This window comes from Patiria miniata, unplaced genomic scaffold (assembly GCF_015706575.1).
Source record: "Patiria miniata isolate m_02_andy unplaced genomic scaffold, ASM1570657v1 HiC_scaffold_23, whole genome shotgun sequence".
Lineage (NCBI taxonomy): Eukaryota > Metazoa > Echinodermata > Asteroidea > Valvatida > Asterinidae > Patiria > Patiria miniata.
Window position 1 is genome coordinate 5,933,922 of NW_024037062.1, and position 23,802 is coordinate 5,957,723.

Consider the following 23,802-nt stretch of genomic DNA (forward strand, 5'->3'; position numbering starts at 1 on the left):
AGCCTATTGTCTTGTTTATAATTGGTGAACATATCAAGAAAATCCATCAATGCAAAACAGTGATATCGTTTGTTTTGTAAGGCTATATTATTTTCCTCCTGCACAATTAGAATCCTGTAGTTAAGCATGTTAACAAAGAACGTCAAAAGGGTCTTTACAATGTTGACGCTTGAGTAATTTGCAATTAGAGCAGTTACCAAGTGCTTTTGAATAATCTTCTTCGATGAACAATCAAATAAACACCCTCTAGCTATGCAGTTTCTTCTTTTATTTATTTGTCAATGAAATATTTTTAAATCAAGGCCATGCAAAATTCCAAGCACTGCGTAACACATACCAATACCCCAATAATTGGTATACACAAGCAAATACTAAGTGTGGAAATTACACTGTGCAGGTCGAAAAATACATAGCCTTACAAAATCAAAGACATCTGTAGTTTGCATTGGTGGATTTTCTTGATTTTTCACCAATTATAAAATAGAACATAGACTTGAAAATGTTATAAAAAGCTATCTGACCAACTTTGGAGAAAATCAGCGATTTCTGCATGCACAATGTTTATTGGGACACCCTGTTCATCCACAGCGTCGAATAAAATCTGGACTTGTAGAAGTTCAATTTCTTTCATCGTATAGGGATTTCTGTCTGTGCCCTTTTATTCGTGGATATGCGCTGTGCGCAATGCGGTGCAGGAGTTCTTGTTCATGCAATACGCGCCAGCTCTTATTGGAGAAAGATTCAGTGCAACACAGCGTATTCCTCAAGAGGTAGAAGAGGATATAAAACCAAAATAGAGGAAATTAATGAAATGAACCCGTTTACAGTACGTTACAGGCTGATCTCAAGATATTACTTTCAGCATTAACGAATTGTCAGACTTTTGTTATATAGATTTTCAAGGAAAACCTTATACGTTACCGGTTATTTGTTATGCGATATGTACGCTCCTTTTCAGTGGCTCTGCTCGGCTGAATATCAAACTTGATAAACATTAAACTTAACATTATTTCTTACAGGCTCAAGTTTCTGTCTTACACCTTTATGACGTTTGGATCATGAGGTGGACGCTCTTAAACGGTTGCCAATGGTAACTGCTCTATAGACCATGTGCCATGTTACGTCATGCCGACTGGCAACCGCCGGGCAAAGCAATCATTTAAAGGACCCATACAATGTATTTTTTGAATGCAATCTTTGAAAATAGACCTTCGTGTGCCATTGAACCTTATTTTCAATTTTCGCATCTTTTGCATGTCATTTGGTCCACGTTAAAAAATATTATATCAATATGCCAATAAACTATTTATATTTCAAGAGATATACAAGAAGTGCAGAAGAGAACCGTTTGCTGAAAGATGGCATCACGTTACCACAGCATACAATTTGAAAACCAATTTGACATAATCCCAGCGGGGTAATTGCGCCCTCAAGCGGTATGAATGAGAATGTTTGTCGTTTAGCTCAAGGTACGCACAAAAGTAGGCCAACATTAACTATCCTGCAGCATATGAAAGTCACTCCTCCTATGGGCTCCGTGTGCTAACGAGGGAAGGCACTTTTTGACCAATTTTCCAGGAGGGGACACCGCGTGTTCGTACTGGTTCGCGCACGTATAGCGCCATGTGCGCACCGCTTATTTTACTCTGAATGTGCACAGAGCTATAGCGTCTTCGTGTGAGAGTCAGACGTTGTCGGCAATTAACCTACCGTGGTAGAATCGCGTCAAAGCAGCTTGTGAAATATTATACAAATAACGAATGTTTGTGAGTGCAATGGTAAGAATAATTTCATGAGGTGACAGATGAAATGTTCCACTCCACGAGGCAAAGCCGAATGGAATGAAACATTTCATCTGTCACCGAATGAAATTATTCTTTCCATTGCACGAACGTGAAACATTCATCTGATTAGTTGACTTTTAATAGCCAATTTATTCAGGTTAAAAAACTGTTTAAAAGTTCGACAAGTTCTTCATTTTTATATTAATACAAACTGTTGAGAACAATCATATTCAATTTATCTCGATTTAAAACAGCGCCACCACGAGCAGTAGTGACACCGTGCAATGGAAGTTCTATTCACCGTGCAATAGAACTTCCATTGCACTGTGCGCTGCGCGCCACGCGTGCGCCGTACGTTGGTACGAATAATTCAATGACATGTGATCAACGATCCACCAATCAGACGACGGGGATTTATTCAGGTGTTGTATAATGTCCAATAACCCAAATGAACGCGGAACGCGCAAAATCTGAGACAAACAAAACGGAACGTGGAAACTTCCATAGAGTACCGAAGTGCGCCTCGTATTCTGTTCCACGCGCGCGCACTGCTTGTGTGAAGACATAAGCGAGTGAAGCAAAGTGATATACAAATATTAAGTGGCTCAGCGTGGAATGGGAGAAATATTATCGCAAGGTAAAATCTGGACTTTTCCATTTCACGAGGCGAAGCCGAGTGAACTGGAAAAGTCAAGATTTTACCGAGCGATAATATTCCTCCCATTTTACAATCTAAAGCCACTCAATATTTGTTTTATATAACTGACATATAGATCCTTGTCATTTGATATATTTGAACTTTTATTTCAACACAAAACTGGAGGAAAAATGTATTTCTCTCTTCGAAACCACCCCTTCACGAAAATGTTTGAACCCAACGCTGTAGCGCTGGCTCTTTTGAACAATATACGCGCTACCCGCAACGCTGAACGCGCACAACAGCATGCATTTACACACAAATACCGCGTCATGATCCTAACTGTTCAATAGTACTTCCCATTCCCCATGGGCGGATAGTACTTTTTGAGCCGCGGCGTGAATGGGAGCAATAACGAATGTCACGTGATGTGAGTTCCACCAATCAAATGACGAGGATCTGTATGTCGGTTATATTAACCAGAATAATGACGGCTGACGTCACTCTTCGGTACTCTATCCGGCTCGTTAGTGTGACGTCACTTCAGTTTATACCACGCCCACTCTCCGTTGAGTAGCATTGGAACCATTGATCTATTATGATAGGAACCATTGGAACTGGAAGTTAACGCAACACACGAGTTTATCCAATGGGTGGAAGTAATCAGTGGTGCGCGCGCGTGCATATGACGTTTTTACTAACAAACCGGTATTTTTTATCTAAGGGGCGTGGCTAACTCGCAAACGGCAATTGGTCAATTCGTTTGAATGGTTCTCCTATTCTGGTTCCTTACATTGGCATACATTGGCCGGAATTCCGGGTAATGTACAGGGTGAGTAAACAAAAACGCATCCCAAATGGCAGGACCAATGTCTGAATGAAGTTTTGCCTGTAGCACTTTCAAAATCTAGGATAACAAAGCCCAATCAATGAGCTTTCTTTTAGTTTAAGAATCATTCAAATTACTCATGTACTTTTCAAGTTACGACATTTTGAACACGAACACCGTTTTAAAGTTCCTTCCACGGAACACAAAAAAGGTTCTGTCAGCAAAACGATAACAATAATTCACATGCATCCCCATTTAGGCCTACATGAATTCTTTAAATATTCCTTGCGCCTTTATGCGCCTTCGATGAAATACTTTGCTAACGGAACTGTTAGATAAATAGCCGGTCTAGGTTTTTATTAATTGTCTATGTGGTTAATGTCTTTATTTACAACTAGGCCTATAAGTGGCAAAATGTTTGATGCTTCAAGGCAATTACATTTTTTCTAATGGAATCCGGATGGGCTATACTAGGCCCCGAAGGATAGGTTGTTCTCGTGTAAATGACGAAATATACATGAAAGCATAAATGTTTTATTGATGCGGTTATGTCTTTCCACTTACCTAGGAAACTCTAAGAGGACTTAAAGGAAAATTGACTGTTTCATGGCCGGAAGAGCAACCCAAAAGCCGCATGGCGTGCGTAGAAACACATTAGAAATCGTCAAGTATTTCTACAGTGGAGCTACAGCGAAGAGTGTTCATATTGGCGAGCTTTTACAAGGCGATAGATTATACGTTTCAGCTGCTAGTCTACAAGTCTAGCTTGCCTGCTTGAGTTCTCGCTAATGATGTACGCCCAAAGATCAACCCCGACGTAGTCTCGGTGTCTATGTTGGTTAATAAGCCAACTCGTCAGTTTGTCATTCATATCCGTTGTAATTTGCCAGTTATTACCAAACTGGGTAATTTCCGTCAACGACTGTCTTTTCACCAATCTCCGACCTTTTACACTCCCTGTCCATGTCGCGTCCGGGCGACCCCTCCTCAAGCCCTGATGACAGACCAGCTAATAATCTCCATATAGGCCATATATTCTGCTAGCAAGTCGGAGCCAAGTCGTGGGCCTGTGTACGGGCAGAGTATGTCGACACCAGAGTCCCGCCTGAATGACCGCAGCATAGCTTTTTGCGCTTGAATTGCGAGGCCAGGCGATCGTGTGAAAAGGTCATCACACGCTGTTCAGATAACTGGATCATGGCTTAAATGGGTCAGAATAAACTGGGCGACGGAATTCTACTTATTCTTTTCGTATCTGGGACTTAAAGGGATACAAAGTCTAGGAATAACAGTTGTGTACATCAGTCTGTTTCTACGATGTGTGTGTGTGTGTGTGAGTCTGAGTTTGTGTTACATACCCTATGTGGACTTGTGAACAAAAGAGGTCCACATAATGCAGGTTGTGTTAACCTTATGTGGACTAAGCCGTGTCCACATAAGGTTTTGCCCTTTCTGGAAAACAGGTTTAGAGGCATTTTTGGGTTAGGTTTATCCGTAGCAGAATGAAGAGAAACACTATAGGGAATCATAGAAAAAAAAATTGGGTTAAAAGAGTTTTCACAGTTTAAGTAAAGTTATTTTTTGTACCGAGTTTTCTTAACTACACGAAAACAAAGCAATGTCCACACAAGGTATGAAACGTAAGTGTGTGGGTGTGTCTGTGTGTGGGTGCGTGTGGGTGTTCCTGCATGTGTGTGTGTCGAAAGACATCCTCATCATGTGTTACACTAACAGCGAATTATAAACAAATCAAACAAAAAATACGGAAATTCGAAGGAAACACTGTTTTTGTTGCCTTGGAATACTTATTTCCAACAGTAAATGTGATTATTCAGGTTGATAGCGCTCAGACCGGACACCTGATAACTGAAGACAGAAAGACAAGCTCATAAGCAGATTACCTTGTTAAAACCTACATGCTGCAAACTGATCCATTGACATGTTACCGTATAGCACGCGTAGATGATAAAACTCCCGGATTCCCGATAATGAACCAGCTCAAGCCGGGTTAAAGTCGTTTGGAGGTTGCTTCCTCGTCAAACTTCCAAATAAAAAATCCTTACTTTTTTTTATCATTTAATGAACTTGACAGTTAAAAAGCACACAAGGGTCAAATACTGACTCTCTGTGATTCTTGAGAATATAGAGTCACCACGAAAAACACATGCCAATCGCTGCGCACCGAGTCGCATCTTGTTGAACTTAAACGCTCGACTACACACTAATGTCCAGACTATAGACTGTGGAACAATTTTTGGGGCAACAAGCGTGAGGATTCTATTATGTACTTGTAAAAATATTAAAAATGCTCTTTTATAGCTTAATCCTGGACAGCCTTCTCGTGTTGATTGAGTTAGAAGATGACCATCGGAAAACGAAACTAAGAAATTGCTTTGAAAGGTTTTGTCGTGCATTTGTTTATCTAATCTGTTTAACCTGTTTATAAGTTGACTCCAATGCGATGTATGGGAAGCAACGAAACAGTCAATTTCGTTTATATAGCAATAAATGTCCTATACAACTCCTGTGTATATCAGATGATGTCAGACTGAATGATGTTTATACGTTTTGTTGAGAACTTAAAAAAAAAAAAAGGTACCTGATGAATGATGGAATGAGGCAAAAATTCTAATCAGTAATGCGCCGATCAAATCCCCCCACCCCGCTGCCCCAGGTCCGATGTCGGGATTTGGTCACGCTTTTCATGCCCCAGGGTAGGTATTTTAGTCACTTAAAAACATTGTTACCATTGGCGTACTACATGGAAAGGCAATCACTAAAGTACGCCCCACGTATGTATCTCGGAGATTGACACTTAAATTTTTCCCAGGGCCAGTGGGGATTTTGTCATTTCAAAAGTGACAATCCCCACGGCTTGGGTGGGACAGCCCGTGGGGAGGGGTCGGGGAAACAATTGATGAGGGCATAATATATAATCGTTCCTATACTAGGTTTGGTCCAGAGTGCTACTCTACAACCGTAAACCTTCAATTTGTCGACCCTATTACATTATTATATGCTTTCACTTGTTTTGCTTTTCCTTTGCTTAGTCATACCTTATTTTCTTGCATTGATTGGATAACGTCAGACGACAGCTGAAGGCTATAGGCCGCTCGCCCGGATTGGCTGGGTCATATTCATTTTTCCTACAATGAAACTTAATGCTGAGTGTTAAGGATGTACGTGACTATTTCACGTTATGGGCGTTGGACCATTGAATATTATGGATAGACTCTCGCCTCGACGCCTCTCGAGACTCTGCAGTGTCCTGCTTTCCTCCAGGATTCTCACCTTAGGAATAATATGACACCTGATGGGAAAGGGTGCAATATAAGGGCAATCCTGCACCATATTTCAAAACTTCACCGAGCTCTTGCATTTTGATCTGTGCTTGTCGCCTTGTCCCTTCGTGAAAGGCAAAGCTAAGTTAACCTGGCAAGTGCAAAACCCTGCATCCCAAGAAAACCTGAAAGATCCGGCGGCGGATCCCCCCCCCCTTTCGAATCTTCAGGATAACAATGCGCCCTTTTCCCGCAGCATTTTCATGAGTTCTTGGCGGGGGGGGGCCCAAAACAATTTGGAAAAAAATAATAATGAAATAGCAGTTGCGAATGTTAGAAGCTGACATCATATGCGAACGGTCTACCCCCCGCCCCCCCCCCCACCCCAAAATCGCTATGGCCGGCCAGGCGCAGATCCAGAGGCGGCTGTGTTTTGTGTCAAACCCTCCCCCTCCCTTGTTGAAAACTGTTTACAATGTTATCTATATATATAAGAGAGAAGTTTACTCGCCCCCGAGACGATGTTTGCTCCTGAAAGGATCCGAGACCGAGGGCTCCCGCGGCGCCAAAATCGCTCCACGTCCGTGGAAAAATGCGGAGGGTGTCTTCCGCCGGGTCGGACGCTTCGGGTCGTCCTTATTTTCCCGTACGGACCGGCGATCCGTTTCGTCGATTTTTCGTGACTGCGTTTTGCACAGGAATTTGCCGTCGTGTGCGCTTTCACGTTGACTGCCTGGCCGCCCCCCGTGCTGGCTTTTTCTGCGTGTCTAGACTGTGCGAGGTCAGCGAGGTCAACGTAGGGGTTTCGTTTACGTGTTCTACTCGGCCCTTCTGCAAAAGCGTTCACCAAACGTTAGTATGTGGTGACCTTGGTAAAATATTTTTTGTCCATGGTGCGTGGCCACCAAGTATCCCTATTCTTTCATATGCTTCGCTTGCCGCTCCTGCGCCGAGTGCAACGAATACTCAGAAGGACTACACATTAGTATGCTTATAGCGCGGTCTGACCAATCGAAAGTCTACACTGCGTGGTACTTCCCGGCTATGCGTAAAACCGTCACTGGCAACGCGTGCTGCAGCCTGCTCCACACCCTGCAAACGAGGTTGGGTCTACGGTGCTCGCTATTTGAAGCGCAAGCATGTGACGTCGCGTGATAGAGTGCTGTTGCTTCCATAATGTGTTTACAGCTCCATGCTTCCACCACCAAGGCTGAGCGTTGTGAGTTCGCTGCCCGCCACGTATAATTCAGTGTCGTGTTATAATTTCGGGGGCTTGGGGTCAACGAAGGATGCATTCACACAAATATCAACGAAAAAGTGTCCGACCCGGCGGAAGACACCCACATTTTTCCACGGACGTGGAGCCATTTTGATGTCGCGGGAGACGGCGGTCTCGGATCCTTTCAGGAGCAAACATTCCTCGGAGGCCGAGTAAAACTTGCTCTTATATAGACGGTTGAACCAACTTCAATAAAAGTTACATCGACTTTTTCCTTGCAGACGGTCTCGCAAATTGTAAGAAGTTCAAGTTTACGTTTGTTGAAGAGTCCAATACTGAAACTTAATTATGACCTTCCTCAATGATTCAGACCGTTTGTAATTTTATGGTAACACTCAACATTTTCATTTCAAATGACACCTTTACGTTTTATTGCATTATGATTTATTGTCAAAACTGTACAATCAGCCTTCACTATGTTTTCCAAATGCGACTGTCTCACAAAATGCCAATTTAACAGACCGACGGGAACATTTACAGACAGTTGCCATGGTACATAATAATTATCATGTGCGTAAATCAACGGGGACGGGGGACCCCCCCCCCCCCCTCCACCCACTTTTAAAGCGGGGGACATTGTTTGGTCCCCCACACTTTTTCTTCCCCGAATAAAAATTGTAGCCTACAATAATGATTATATTGCTCAGAATACATGTATAGCTGATTCAATTACTCCAAACTCAAAACTTTAAAAGATGATCTTTTGCTGAAATTGGTTTTAGTGGTCAGATATTGCCTCAGATCACACCACAGAAATTGCTTTTCTATAACTGCATGTCTCCTCAACTATATCCCCCATTTACATTTAACTCCCCACATTTTCATCCCCAACACTACGCCCTACCCGATCTATGATCGGGTAAATCAGCTTGTTGATAATAACAACGTAGATGTCCACCAGAGGCGTGAGAAGAGGCCCTTCGTGCGAAGGGGGCATTTGTACGCCATTAAGTAATAACGCATGCATGATTGTAGGATTTGATCAGCGCTCCCCATTGAAAATACAGTACGAGCCCTCCCCCCTCCCCAGCTATTGATTTTTGGAGGCCTAAGTGTTCGGAGAAAAAAAACCGGTTTACATTTCAGCACGCCTCCCTTCAAACATTTCTGGTTCTGTGTGCTGAGATTTTTGCGAAAGAAAAAGTCGAAATTTCCCAAGTATCAGAAAAAAATAAAACTCTTGCATTTTACTACAAAAAAAAAAATCCGATACACTTTCACAATTTAATTTTTAATTCTCAAATCTCATTTAAAAAGAAGAAGAAACGTACCTCATTTTCTGATTCTGACTATAACTGGTCTTCTTAAGTCGTCAGGGGCAATTGTCTTGGAAAAAACATGGCAGCAAACATATCTTGCGTGTAGAGAATATATGTTTATTATGTCGGAAGACATCGAGCTCCGTTGTGATTTTGTGAGTACTCACTCGACTTGATTAAGTTATAAACGACACAACTCGCATGCTAATTGGCTATTATTTACCCGAGAAAATAACAGAACTTTGACGGCCTTAGGAGCTACGTGTTAGGCCATAAAACAAACAAGTATTAGAATTCGACATGATAGAAATCGTCTGCACTTCTCTGTCGCGTGTTGAAAGCAAACATATGCTGGAAGGACAAGATGTTAGTAGCCTAAAGGTGGCAAGACAAAAGATACAACCCAAAGATGACGGGAGGAGGGGATTACTAAGTGACTGAAAACAATCAGCAAGGTCGTAGGAAACAAAATGAGGAACTCAGTAAACACCAAAACAGTGCATGCCGTGGGGTTTCTTTGTACCAAAAATACGTAAGAACAGCAAAGCTCAACAAAAACCAAAATAGGCAAAAACAATCCATCAGATAGAAAGATGCTAAAAGGAAATGCAACGAAATGTTTTTTTTTCTCTCCGGTTGTTTGTTTGCAAATTGGCCAGGCAAGTCTATCCCAAAGCAAACACACAGCTTGGCCTAAGGCTATTGAGAGTTCAGATTTCATCACCATCCATTGAAAACGTACTCGTACAGGATATGATGGTATATCACTGACACTCATGTGAAATAGCTTTCAATACGTTCTTCGAAATGCATTTGAAAACACATTGCATCCGTTGAAAAAAAATAATACATAATTTCCCTCCTATGTATTACACTAGCTTTTTTTTCAACGGAAGATATGATTCGTTCTATATTTTCAAAAGTATATTTCGAAATAAACTGTACTTTCCTCATGCAATGACTGAGTAGGCACAGAAATAAAACCGCTGCATTATCATTTCGATTCTGATCCAAGGTATGATAATTTTGATCCCTCAGCTCGATCTCCACAGGAGATCAAGTGATGTCAGTCCACATCACTGACTCCTGTCTGGCTGGAAGTGAACATCATTTATTCTGCCTTTCCGATGTGGGTGGCTTTTCGTCTAATTAACAGGATTTGTTCAACTAACCAAGGCCTCTAATACTGTTCTTCCGTGCTTCCGTCAACGACTCGCCTTTTTCTATCTTATCTCGCGACACTGGGCGCTCGTTTGTCACAACAACAGAGTGACAATGCTGCTAATGCACGGATCCATTATCGACAAAACACTGACTGACAGAGGTCGAGAAAACACAAACTCCAACTGAGAACCAATTTCAAATCGCCGCGTATGTTACAATAATGCTTTTAGTACGGGGATGTTGGTGGTGATGGGGGAGTGTGATTGCGGGCGGTAACTATAATTGGAAGGCCGAATTTGCTGGTGAGGGCGGCTCAAATTACATGGAAGACGTGCAATATGATGATCTATTATCAGATGGGATAAAACAAATTGCCTTTGTGACACAAATATTCCTTTACTTGAAGAAGATGTGATCCAGCTCAATTGTAAGACAATATCAAGAAGTAGGTCTTGCACCCCTTGTGGGGAAAGGCAGAAACTTACGTCAATCTATATATACATACACCTCAAACAGCCATATCTGTTGCTAAAGGTAATATCAGAAAAACATCTGTTGAAGGAGAAATAATTTCCATGGCGTATTTAACGGACAAAAATGGGACCTGTACAGTCTCCTCATCGATTACTGTCTCGTTAACAATTAAAAACAGGTGCACTCACCGTATTCTCTGTAAGAGCATGTTAAAATCAATTCTGGAACGGGGTAGTGCCCTACTTTTGAGGTCTCGATTGTGAAAGTAAAGACATATTTCGGAACACGGTCCCAAACTTTTTTGAGCACTGACTAGAAACTACGTTTGGAAAATGTCGTTTGCATAAAAATAAATAAAAGAAAAACAAGGGAGCGATGACCACTATTGCCCTCAGTATGCCAAATCAAATATGTAATGGGATAATTCAATTAAAATATTCCAGTGGAACATTTCTTTTCTTTCGGCTGAGATGAAGGATTAGAAAAGATGTTTTCTCTGTACATCATTTACTATGAAATAGCGCACATAGTGTAAGAATTTAATGCCAAATTCTCTGTAAAAATGATTCATACTAACCATTTTAATAATTAATCTATACATGAAATCTTTCAGATTATAATGTTCTCCCATGGAGTTTATCACAAGAAATCCGCTCATCTCTGCTCATGTCGACGACCGGTCATGAGACGACCGGTCGGCAACATTAAAGGAAGTTTGTTTTTGATAGTTACCGCAAGAACTCAATTATACTGGGTGTAAGTCTGTCGGTTATTTGTCAAACAAAACGTAGTCATGGCTGATTCAATTCAGTAAATGGGCTCAACGATTTACAAAGCGATATTAATATTATGCTTATTTTATGCAACACAAATCAAGAGAAATCAAAGGTACCTGGGGAGAAAAACCAAACGATTCTTTGAAGTATTCGGGAAACAACTCTTTTAAAAGCAACTGTTAAGTTTAATAAATTATACAGTTTGCGGGTAGAACCATGTGAACGATATCTCTTCTTGGAAGAAGTAAGGTTCTGAAAAGAACCGGTTGGTTGCTGGGAGAAGGATGGTACTTTTGAGAACCACACTTCTTCATAGAAGAGATGTCTTTCCACATGGTGTCACCCGCAAACTTTCCATTTGTTAAGTTTGGTTACGTCTCGATAGTCCGAAGTCGCACGGGTCCGACGAAACACAATACTGTGTATAGTTCCACTGGTTTGGGTTGACTGACCCTAACCCTAACCCCAACCCTAATCCTAATCCTATGGGGCGTCTGACCAATGGGACCTCAGACCAATGGGACTTCGGGTCAAAGGGACTTCGGACCAATGGGACTTCGGACCAATGGGACCTCGGACCAATGGGACTTCGGGTCAATGGGACTTCGGACAAATGGGACTTCGGACTAATGGGAAGTCGGACCAATGGGACTTCGGACTATAGAGACGTCCCCGTTAAGTTTGATGTGAATTTTACATTTAAAAGATACCAGTTTAAGCAGTAAGTGATACCCCAATTTTAAATGGGATACCCCAATAAAAAATCTGTATGTTTAGGCCAAAAAAAAAAGGCTCCGGTTTCTGTTATGCGCGCGCGTCGCCGTAGCCATGCGCGTCGGCAAAATGAAAAAGTTTTTTTTCAATGAAAGATGATGTTTCAAAACCGCCAAACTCACTGGTTTAACTGGAATCCTGCTGCTGCACAATTTTAACGTGTTTTTAGATGGGGTTATGATCGAGAATAAGCTTTATGTGGCCTCTCTGGACTCCCATATATATGCACTAAGTTTAGTCGGGCACCATTTGCAGTCATCAGCCGACATTTGAAGCAAAAAAGTCGAGTAAAAAAAAAAAAAAGCCGCGTCGCCGCACCACTTTTTGGGCAAGCTCCATACCAGAAACCGGAGACTTTTTTTTTTGGCCTTAATAACTTTAAACATCATTTTAGCAGTATTATTTGAAATCACTACGCTACAATTTTTGTCAACAAAATCAATCTCTGGATAAACAACGGACAATTATGGATAGGATTTTGGTTCAGTGTCATGGTTTTTTGCATAAATTGCACAGCTTGTTATCGTTCATTCCCAAAAGGCAATGCAAATATTAAAACCGGTCTATTTGCCAGTGCCCCAAACATGGAACACACTGTAGCTCGGGGAGCCGGTGAAACATGAGGATTACTGTTGGCTTTACCAGCCAACAATAAATATTTACGTCAAGCGGTTTTAGAGAATTATGTAAATAAATTCAGCTGTCAGGAAGTCAAATCTATCGGAATAGAATAAGTCACATGAAGGGACAGAACAGTATTACTGTATTTTTCAATATCTGGAAAATTGCTTCTTAAGCCTCGGATATAATGTCTTGGTTCAAGTGGCTTACATTCTTTTCCCATGAATGATTTAAGTGCAAGCGCTCATCAGAATGCTGAATTTTAATCAGATGCTCTTGGTAAACCGTCATCGCTATAATATGCCAACTTCTTCATATTGCACATAACCTACAGAAATGTCAATATTTTGCAAATTGTATCATCTCGGATTTAACTTCAAATATGAAAGTTTTCTTGCAGAGGTATAAGTTGGACACAACCGTAACGGTGCTAATACGCTGCTCAACATTTGTTCTGGTTATAAAAAAACTGTTATTTTCATGTTTTGGTCCCGTGTCATTAATCACACCTTATCTCACTTAAGCTTTCATTGACGGCTTTTTCATTTTTACTTGTTCCCCAATGCAATAATGTGCCTCAAATAGCCTGCAAAAGGAATTGCACAGGAAAGGCCCATACAAATGTCAGCAGTTTTCATTCGTACAGTCAATGTATCATCAATAATCTTTTCGGTATAGTTTCGTAGAAATATCAGGATTTCTGAAAAGAACCGTTCGTCAATCACCGAGAAATCAATCACAGTTGACTTGAACTCTGATTACTGAACTTACTTGTTCTATTTTCGGCGCAGATTACTTGTAGCATTGCCACGCCGTAGTCCAATGTACATTAATGTTCCCGAAGTCCCAACGTGCGAACAGATGAGATAAGAAAATCGAGGTAACTAGGCGACATCACTCATCCCCTGTCCTATTTGTCCAACATTTTCAGAAGCGCGTTGATTCGAACGCACATCACATACTCCGCACAGTTTTAGTGGCATTACTTTCCGAGGCGATCAGAAACACTTCATAGTTTAAACTGTGCCAAGTATCCAACATAAAAACTGTTTCGTAGACATCAATGACAGAAATATTATAGCCTACATGGATTGTCGTAAAGTGTAAGCGGAAAAAAAAGAAGCTTGCGCCAAGTCCGAGCAATGCGGTTGCATTCATTAAGTTGTTGGGTTTGTCACAGCGAACAATTCCTACGTTTGTCCCTATAGTTCTTCAATCACAGATTCAAACCCTTGTAAGGGATCGGAGTCCGGCTGTAGGACGCACGGCGCTTCGAAGTCCTTCATAAGGGATAACTCTTTGTTTTCTTTCAATTTTCAGGAAACTGTGCGAAAACCTCCCGCCCATTCAAACATAATCCACGGGGTACTTTACGGGGGCTTATGGTCTTAGAAAGGAAATCGTCCTGTGTTTTCAAAGCCGACACTCTCTCAACGGTCCAAGAAAACACTAAGAACCATCCTTTTAATTTGCAAGGACATATTACTTGTCGAGGGATTAGGGTGTTGAGACAGTCTGAGAATGAAACCGTATCGGTACGGTAAACGATTCCCTTTGGGTAAACTTTGCAGACTTTAAAGGGATCGTTTTGCAGATTTCTTACCTTCGGTGTCTTTTCCTATTTGTCCCGCGTGGATTTCATAGTTGTTATAAGGATTAGAACATCTTGACAAATTGAAACTGTTGGACACGTGGTGGAATAATACACCTACTGTTGTTAGGGGAGATACAGACAAATTGGCCGAGGGACGCTTGACATTTAAACACCTGGCTTATTATAAAACATCGCGGGAATCGAGGTTAATCAAACTAAAAAATAAATACATAGGCCTACCTCTTAAATGTTCTCAATTACCAGTAATGTAAATCCGTGTCGGCGAGTGGGGGATGACCAAAATCCTGAATTTGCTCGATTGTTGAAATTCGAACATTGAAAATAACCTAGCTATAGTCCATCATTTGCAGCCATCCGAAAAGTAACTGGCGTAATTATTGTTGAAAAACAAACTTGGTTGAAAGATAGTAAGGGAACTAAACTCCCTGTGAAATTATTCTTTCTGGGAACCTGTCATTTTGAAGTAATCAACGAAAGAAGGCCTTTCCAACGGTGCGTCTTAAGACGCACCGTAGGAAAATTTAAATTAGTAGTTCGTTTTGTTATTCGGCGAAGCGCGTGCAAGCATTGGCACGACGCACACGCGCGCGCGGTTGCTATAATTCGTCGGATCAGTGCGTGACGTCGCGTATAGCTGCAATTCAAAACAATTCAAAACATGATTCAGTAACTTTTGATTTGAAATTGAGATCCTAGAATGCTGATTTTCTCGGAATATACAGCTGAAGCTTAGCTGAAACTTCATCAGGTTAGTTATTTAGTATCCTTCATTAGATTTTGAACACTTTTGTTGCTTAAAACAAACAAAATGCACAAATTACAAATGATGGACCATATATTTTATGCAAAACCTACAAAAACCTTTTGCCCCCTGGTCAAGTGTGGGTGTGATGTGTGTCGGAAGGACCCCCCCCCCAATTTACGACTTTGTCAAGAATAAACTTTTTGGAAAGGCATTATAGGCATCTTGATTCAAGATGCCTTATAGATGGAAAATAATTCGACACATTTGACATTTTTGCAGTTCTACTCCTTGGCGCACCCGGGGGGGGGGGGGGGGCGCTCGGAGGGTCTGAGCCCTCCCTCTCAAGAGGCCGGTTTTTTTTAGTCCCACGATTGGACCGTGTTGATATGTATGTGGCCTATTTTCCAGTAGTAAAATAGGACTGTAAATGGCGCCACCAACGTCAAAATAATCCATCCTCCCACCTCTCAACAAAACAAAAACATTCTTGGGCCAAATTTCGGGAAACATTTTTTGCAAAAATCAAAATTCTAAAAAACATCTAAAAACTTCCTCAGGAGTGTCTATTTCTCATTAACAGAGATAGTAAATTGATGAACGCTTCAAAACAAAACCAGAGGAGACAATTCCGTTTTCAAGTTGATAAGAGTGCACTTCCATCTCTATGGACCATGCCATAACCGCATAGTTACCAGGATTACTGACAGATTATCTTTGATGCTTGACGATATTCATCTCCCTAAAATGTGAAGAATCTTGAGGCAGCGTCCGGGATCACTTGCAATCAGAATTATCCTCGGGTGCTATCGCTTTGATGCTCCCGTACCTTGAGGATAAACGTACCGTTGGGGAAATCAACAGTTTCGAGTGTGAAACGATATATTCTGCTTCCCCTGAAAGATAAGAAGGCGCCCAAAATGGAATAAATCAGGAACTTTTTTAGTTCAGAAACATCGTTGTTGAGACGTGTTCAAATATGACCCTTCCGGAGGCGATAGAAGTGAAAGTAATGGTTGGTATACTATCTGCAGACACTTGACGTATGCAAGACGTTTTGCTCGTTGAATTGCAAGGATTTCATGATATTAAACGACGTTTCGGTTTAGCTTTTTTTAGGAAAGATTTTGATATCCTGAGTACTGTGAGTGGGAACAGCCTGGAATAATCTCACACGAACACTCGACCAGAAAGCTGGTTCGGCGCAGTATAAGTTTGGCGCAAATTACACTCGACAATCAGCAGCCTTAGGAGAAAAAGATGAATCGAGCAAACGAGCCACTGATGCTCTTTAAAACTAAGAACAGTTTCGGTAAACTGGTGAGAAAATTTTATATTTTGGAAATAGTCAGAACAAAGGTGAAGGCAAAAGAGGCGCATTGGCGGCGCTACGGGGAGCAAGAGGTCACCCCCGAAAAAAGTCGTCCTTGCCCCCCCCCCCATCCCCCACCCCCGAAAAAAATGAGGAAAAAGGAAACAATTAAGGTGAAATAAAATGGAAAAAAGGGGAAAAAAAGACACTGGAAGTCTATATTTATTTTAACTGTACTTTAATTTTTAATGTATCTTTTAAGACTGGACACCCTCGGAAATGCCTCCCCCACAAAAAATACCCAAACAAACGAACAAACAAACAAACAAACATGATGTCCATCCCCTCCCCCGCTTTTCGATTCTTCCACGGCCGATGATTTTGGTTGCCTCCTATTTTGCCCCTTCTCCCTGTGAACTAGTGGAACTCGGTGCACTTGTAAACAGATGAAAATTTATGAACTAATTTTGTGGCGATCATTTGGTGAAAAATGAAATCTCAGGGAGACTAAAATGTCTTTTAGAATATAAATGCTCATTTTTAATCAACTTGACCGACACATTAGCATTTACAAAACTATATAATATAACAAAATTTAAGCCAGCCCGACTAAATCTAGAACCCATCGGCTGTAGGTTGGTAAATCTTCGCGTCGTAATACAATTTCGGTTCTCACGCAATTGCGATGTGGAAACAAAAAGCGTGAACGAACAAGGAGACCTCTGAGCGAAAATGCCGGATGTGAAAGGTTGTAAGGAACATTTGTTTTACCCAGGATTTTATCATTATTATTTTTCTTAAGGAATACTAAGATAATATTTCAACATCAATGTTTCTTGGGGTGATTACGGTTAGAAATAGGTCTGTCATTAAGTAAAGCAAGAACATTTGGCTATCTTGTGTAAAATGCCCATAGGCGGCCCGCGCGAGGGTTCCGGAAGCTCGCCCCGTGACCTTTTACTTTCAAACTCAAGCGTTATTAACTATATGGAAAATTATGCTGTTTATACAGCTTTGAACCACTTTTTGTCAAGTTAGTGGCTTTTTTCCGAACCAAAAATCACTTCTTTAAATAAACATTCCAAATCCTTATTAAACAGATCAAACTCTTTCTACACGCACAAACCCCTAAATCTCTGATACATGCATTTGCGCATGAATGTATAGGTTAACTGTCTCAGGTATCATGTCGGCAATTTGGTAACGTCTTTAAACAATTTGAAACTTGGAAATAAACATGATAGGTCTCCATCCCTATTACTGTTAGAAGGTGCAACATGAACTGTCTAGGGGAGATTTGTTTTCATGATAAGGAGCTTTTTGAGTCTGCAGGAAGCTTTGGAGATCTGGTTGCAATCTCCGTGATGCATGATAACCGCTTCAACGAGACCACTATGAAGCAAAGAGGTAAATCCAAGCTTGCATTCTGAATGGGGTCAAATATCCAATGGAAAAACGTGGGAAACACTGGCAGAATCAATGAAACAATGTAGACAGGATCTAACTTAACAAGTGACTGTGTAAAATATCCTGAGTTTTGGGGTCCCGCCCGTCTCGGATTTTCAACATTTTTCCCCTTCGACAAAAACTCCGCAGTGTTTTATATTGTGTTCATATTATATTTCAATATTATTATGCCATTATGTTGGCTTTTGGAACCTGTGAGGTCTTAACACTGCATTTCACGAATGAAACACAAAAAGCAAAAAAAAAAAAAAAACACGAAGCAAAATAGAGAAAAAAAAAAAAACACAAGGCAAAAAAACAAAAAAACCACGAAGCCAAACAAAAACACAAAGCAAAACAAAACAAAAACACAAAGCAAAACAAGACAAAACACAAAAACAAAGCAAAGTAAAAAAAAAAAACACTTGGACGGAATTCCAAACAATAAAGTCGACGCGTGGATTTTGAATCTATACAATTTCTAAATCTGAAATTGTGCAATCATCGTATAGTGTTGACTTGAATTTTGCACAAGCGAGTGTTAGGCCAAAAAAAAAATAGTCGGTCTCTGGTCAGACCGAAGTTCCGGAATTGATGCGGCGACGCGTTTTTTTTTTTTGGTGGCTTTTTTTTTTCAAGCTTGTATTGTACAGACAAGGTGGGTACTATTTTGGTTTTTTTGTGTCCTCATTATACACTGGTGTCCTCCATAATTTGCCTTGGTGCCCTTTATCATTTGCCTTGGTGCAATTTCCCCATTCCTTGGTGCTCCTTGGTGCAAAAATTTGAGGAGGTTCGGCAATAAAGGGCGCTGTTGTAGCTTCCGTGTTAATTTGAAGGAAAAAAAAAGGTTGACGCGCATGATTAAAATCGACACGCGCGCTGACCAGAGACCGAGTATTTTTTTTTTGGCCTTAAAGGTGACGAATTGCATCGATGGCGCGAGGCTTGCGTGAGGCTGCAGGCGCTGGATTCCAGCCAAGCTCGTTACAATTTGCAAATGATTAAAGTCATCGGACGCGTGCAATGCCTGAGGCATGACGGCAACGACCATCAACAAGACGAACAGGAGAAAGACAAATCCAAAGATATAGGCCTACGCGCAGGTTGCTAATTAAAGCAAAGTCGGCGACTTGTTAGATTCGCGCGTTTCTTCGCAGGATGATTTGTAGGATGATAACGTGGAATACATATAGGGTATAAGTCAAATTAACTCCGACTCCTGCATACAAAATCATTTACTCGAAAGCCACGTGCCGCATTTGATTCCCAAATACGGTTCTTTTTAACTTTTCCATTTCATCGACTGGCTAAATTTTGAAAGCAATTTTACATTTCATCGAAAGGCAGCAAATTTTGCAGCTGACCTTTTACGAATGTATTTTTCAATTTAAGGATAATCACAGATGCTTTTTCGAAGTAAGTATTACAAGTTGAGAAATCACTGACCTTAATTTAAAAAGATTCCGTAGCGGTTTTACATGTACTTGGCTTTGTTGTTTGACTATCAACAAGCTTGCCCTGACGCCATTTATGTTGAATCATTTAAAGGTTGGCGCCCTTTGAAAATACTTATACCAGTGTCCATTAGTAGCAAGAACAAAAACAATACTCCTTTTTGCATTGTGCACGGGAAGGGGTAATTCAAGATAAAAAGGCAGCTAAATTTTTTTTTAAAAGAAAACTGCAGAGAAAAAACACATTTTAAAACGGATGTATATCCGATATAGGCTACGTTATCAAATCCATCAACTTAGCCTTTCGTGGCGTATCTGACGTACTTAAACACGAGCAACTCGTTTCACAAATCCATCCCCTGGCGAATGGAGTATATAGACATAAATGATATTATTTGATTGATGTACTCTATACGACCGAAAAAAGTGGAGTTATGGTTTTTGTTTGTGAAAATAGTCAGTGGCGTCCGGGGATCTTAATCCCTCTCTTGGGCCGCAAAAATAGAAACATCTGGCTGAAAAACCACAACAAATGCCTGCTAAACCCCCTCTTGTCGGCTACCACTTGATTCAAATCTTGATCAACCCCTAATAGTCCCAGTGTGGTCATTGTTAAACTCTTATCAACATTTAGATTTAAGCGAAGCACGTCAGAGAAATAATCCCAAAGCGGAAAATGTATTAAAAAAGAGAAAAAATGGTGTCATCAGGAACAAATTCAACAGATGTTATATGTTGTTCTTTTTATCTACACGAATGTCAGTTTGACCAAAACAATGTACATTGGGCGGTCATGGAATGAGAGGAGTTTAAACTTGTTAGCGGGTACTCGATCCCTCCGTTACCACTCTGACTGCAGAGTTCAGAATTAAGCGGCTGATTAGACGTCTACATTAGCACAAGCCTTCACTAATACATATGGTTTGGACAAATAAGTTTGATTGACAGTGTACACTCACAAATACTTGCTCTAAATCTTGAAGAGGTACGGTTGATAATTTTAATATGGGATACTTGGTAGTTTATTTTGTTAGATGTCTACATTAGCACATGGAGCCTCTATACAGGACGGTGCAGAAGGAAACCTACTTTTGTGTTATTACGCCAATTTGATTACAAGTCACCAAAATCACTGTTGTCCATGCGTAAGTCTAGTGTTGTGCTTTTTTGTCTTCAAATCAAGCGGAGCTCAGTCAAGCGGATGGAATAAAGCCGTCCGTGGACAAACAGGTTTGGCACATGACATGTTTAAACTACCATATCTCAGAGACAAAATATGCAACTGCAATCATTTTCCCGTCACGTATGTTTAAAGATCAATACATTGAATTTTTGAAACATGTTAAACAAGTAGGTGAAAATTGCTGTCACAGGTTGGTTTCCTTCTTTTTGCACCACCCTGTACGAACAAACGTTGGACAAATACAATTTGAATAAATAAGATTATTTGGAAACTGTCAACTTACTGACAAATCTTGATGCTCAAGTTCTGATCTTCAGGGCCAAAATGAGGTGTCTTATACGTTGTAGTTCCTGTTTCTGTTGTCAGAGTTCAAATATGACAAATGTCTGTTCACCGCATTCCATAAACGTTAAGCCCATTTCAAATCGTTACAAAGCACGTAAAGACAAACACATCTTGATAATGAGCACTAGAAAGATTTTCAGAATTGACTTCGGATACATTAGGGTCTACTTACCCGATTTACGTTCTTCGGCAAACAATCATCATTTTAGGGGTGGATTGAAGAATTATTGCAATAAAGTGCCATGAAGCAGCACAGCCTGTGGTTTGTGTAAGTGGCGAGAGGGGCGTGTTTATCAGTCCGTGAAGGACGAGTGATCGGGAGGCATACGGCAACTGAACATCCAACGTGTGCAGATGGAGTAGGCTAGCAGGTGCTTCGGACGTTTGGTGTCAAACGAAGCCATCTTTATAGTCATCATATGGGGAACGCGCCATTCCCTCGATACGATGGACAGGCGGGAAATCAGACACATAAGTATAGTGATGGAAATTGAACGCTGTTGATTCGGTCTAGCTGACCTGTACCCAAGGCAGATGATTTCTGCGAATTATTATTTATCGGGCAAAAAATGGCCCTTGGATATCGCGAGACTTGACCAGGAAACGGAACTTCTGGTTAAAAAAAATTCAAGGCTTTCACCTCAACTAAAGGAACATTTTGAAATTCCCATCAAAGCTTAAATTTTCTACAATGTATTTTTCTAAGGATTCCTTCCCTTTGTTTATCTTATTTGCTTTTCTTTTCAACGCGTCTTCCTAGCCCTTAATAGTTTAACCTTGGATATCTCTAGAGTCTCAATCACACACATGGGCGTCGCCAGGATTTTTTCTAGAGGGGGGCAAAAAATTTTTTTGCCAAAAAATGCTTGTATTTCTCAACACATTCTCGATTTATCAGTTTAAGAGGGGGGCAGGGACATTCCCCCCAACTCGTTAAATTTACACCACTTTGTCTTCTCGCCTCTTTTTTTTTTTTTTTTTTTTTTTTGCTTTTCCAGGCGGGGGGGGGGGGGGAAGTGCCCCCCTTGCCCCCCCCCCCCCCACCTCGCGACGCCCATGATCACACATGCGACGTGAAAATAATGTGACAATTTGTCACTTTACATAACTTATGGCAAGGCCCCGAGCATTTTAGTAGCATTAAGAGTATTCTTTATTTCATTGTTTATGGTTTGTATTAGAGCTGTAACGGTAACTTACACACATGCTAGCACACCCACACGTTTGTTAATGGTGTAAATCGAGGATTTTCCTCTTCCCTTTTCCCTTGTTAACTTTTTCGCAACGGCTCTTATTGGGTTTGTACACGTTTTCTAACCGAGGAGTCCTCGATTTCGTTCTTGTCCTAAATTCATCGATGATGTTGCACGTGTGTGTCCTCGATTTACACCATAAACACCATTCCTCTCCGTAGATAACTTATCCATCGCGCTTTCAATAGAAATCAACGCTTTGCGTCGAGAAAAATGAACATACATTACAGTATAACATATACTGAGCTAAAATTTCTGAGCTGAAAAACCTCCAAATTATTATGACATACATTACTGTAAATAATACAGGTTGGTGCAAGAAGAAGAAAACCCACTTTTGACAGGATTTTGTACCTACTTACTCAACTTATTTGAACTGTTTTGTTTTGTATAATGTAGTGAAGTATAGCTCTTAAACCATACATTGTGAAAAAAATCGCAAGACTAATGTTATTATGTTAATTTGAATAGGAGTCACCAAAATCATGGTTGTCCACGTGTAAGTCTTGTGTAGTGTTTTTCGTCATCAAATCAAGCTCCGGAGCTCAGTCAAGCGGATGGAATAAAGCCGTCCGTGGACAAACAGGTTTGGCACATGACATTTTTAAACTATCGTATCTCAGAGACAAAATAATCATTTGCAATCATGTTTTTGTCACTTATGTTTAAAGATCAATATTTCAATACCATTGACTCAAACTTTGTATCAATTTCCAATGATGGTCGGCCGACCATCACTAAAAAATTACTTTTTCAAATATTGCCCCAAATTTACAAAATCTAGTCAGTCTTGACAATTCCCCAACGTATAATTGTTTTTATATTTTATCTAAAGTAGGGTCAGGGAACCAGAAAACAAGAACAGCATTTGTTCTGGGTTTTCAGCATCTATAAACACAAAACTTTAAACGGATCAGTCAGTGTGACACTATTTGCTATAAAATACTAGCCCCCAACTCCATAATTTTCTGAAAATTCCAGGGAAAAAAGTAAATGTTGTATATTAAAACATCTATTTTGTAAAAAGGGTTCAACCCAATAAGCCATTTGCGAGTGGGGTCCGCTCATAAGTCCGACGCCCCATAGGTCCGACGCCTCATAAGTCCGAAAAAACGCATCCCCTAACCAAATAAAAGCCCATAAGTCCGACGCCTCATAGCTCCAACGCCTCGTAGGTCCGACAAATTAAACGCCTCGTTTTTCCGACGTTGACTTATGAGGCGTCGGATTGATGAGGCGGAATAGATAAAGTTTATGCCTCATACGTCCGACGCCTCATAAGTCCGAAATTTCGGACTTACGAAGCGTCGGACCTATGAGGCGTCGGACCTATGAGGCGTCGGACTTATGATACGGCCCGGCCTTAAACATCTGGTACACTGACTTGCTCACACAATACTTGGCACATTTTAACTTTGAATTCTCCAGACCGAAGACACTGTTGCTAATCACATGATTCGGGGCAAGCTCTTGAATAGTTACGTAAGAGACGCTCAGCGCCAATACATTGTTCACAATGGGTGAGAATGGCACAAAGACACCAGACCATGCTGGAGCTGAGGGTTGCTAGC

The 23,802-nt window shown here is 40.8% G+C and overlaps 1 protein-coding gene across 2 annotated transcripts in view; it reads right to left on the bottom strand.

Annotated features, from left to right (window-relative positions):
* The window catches only part of LOC119731085 (substance-K receptor-like), a 41,906-nt gene extending 27,844 nt beyond the window's left edge, over nucleotides 1-14,062 (bottom strand). The window contains exon 1 of one of the 2 annotated variants that reach the window (XM_038204097.1): nucleotides 13,650-14,062. The gene's annotated coding sequence lies outside the window, so the exon portion shown is untranslated. Of the gene's footprint in view, nucleotides 1-9,081; nucleotides 9,202-13,649 lie in introns of those variants that run through there. The other variant, XM_038204099.1, reaches the window with a different exon arrangement.
* Nucleotides 14,063-23,802: the final 9,740 nt, after the last annotated feature.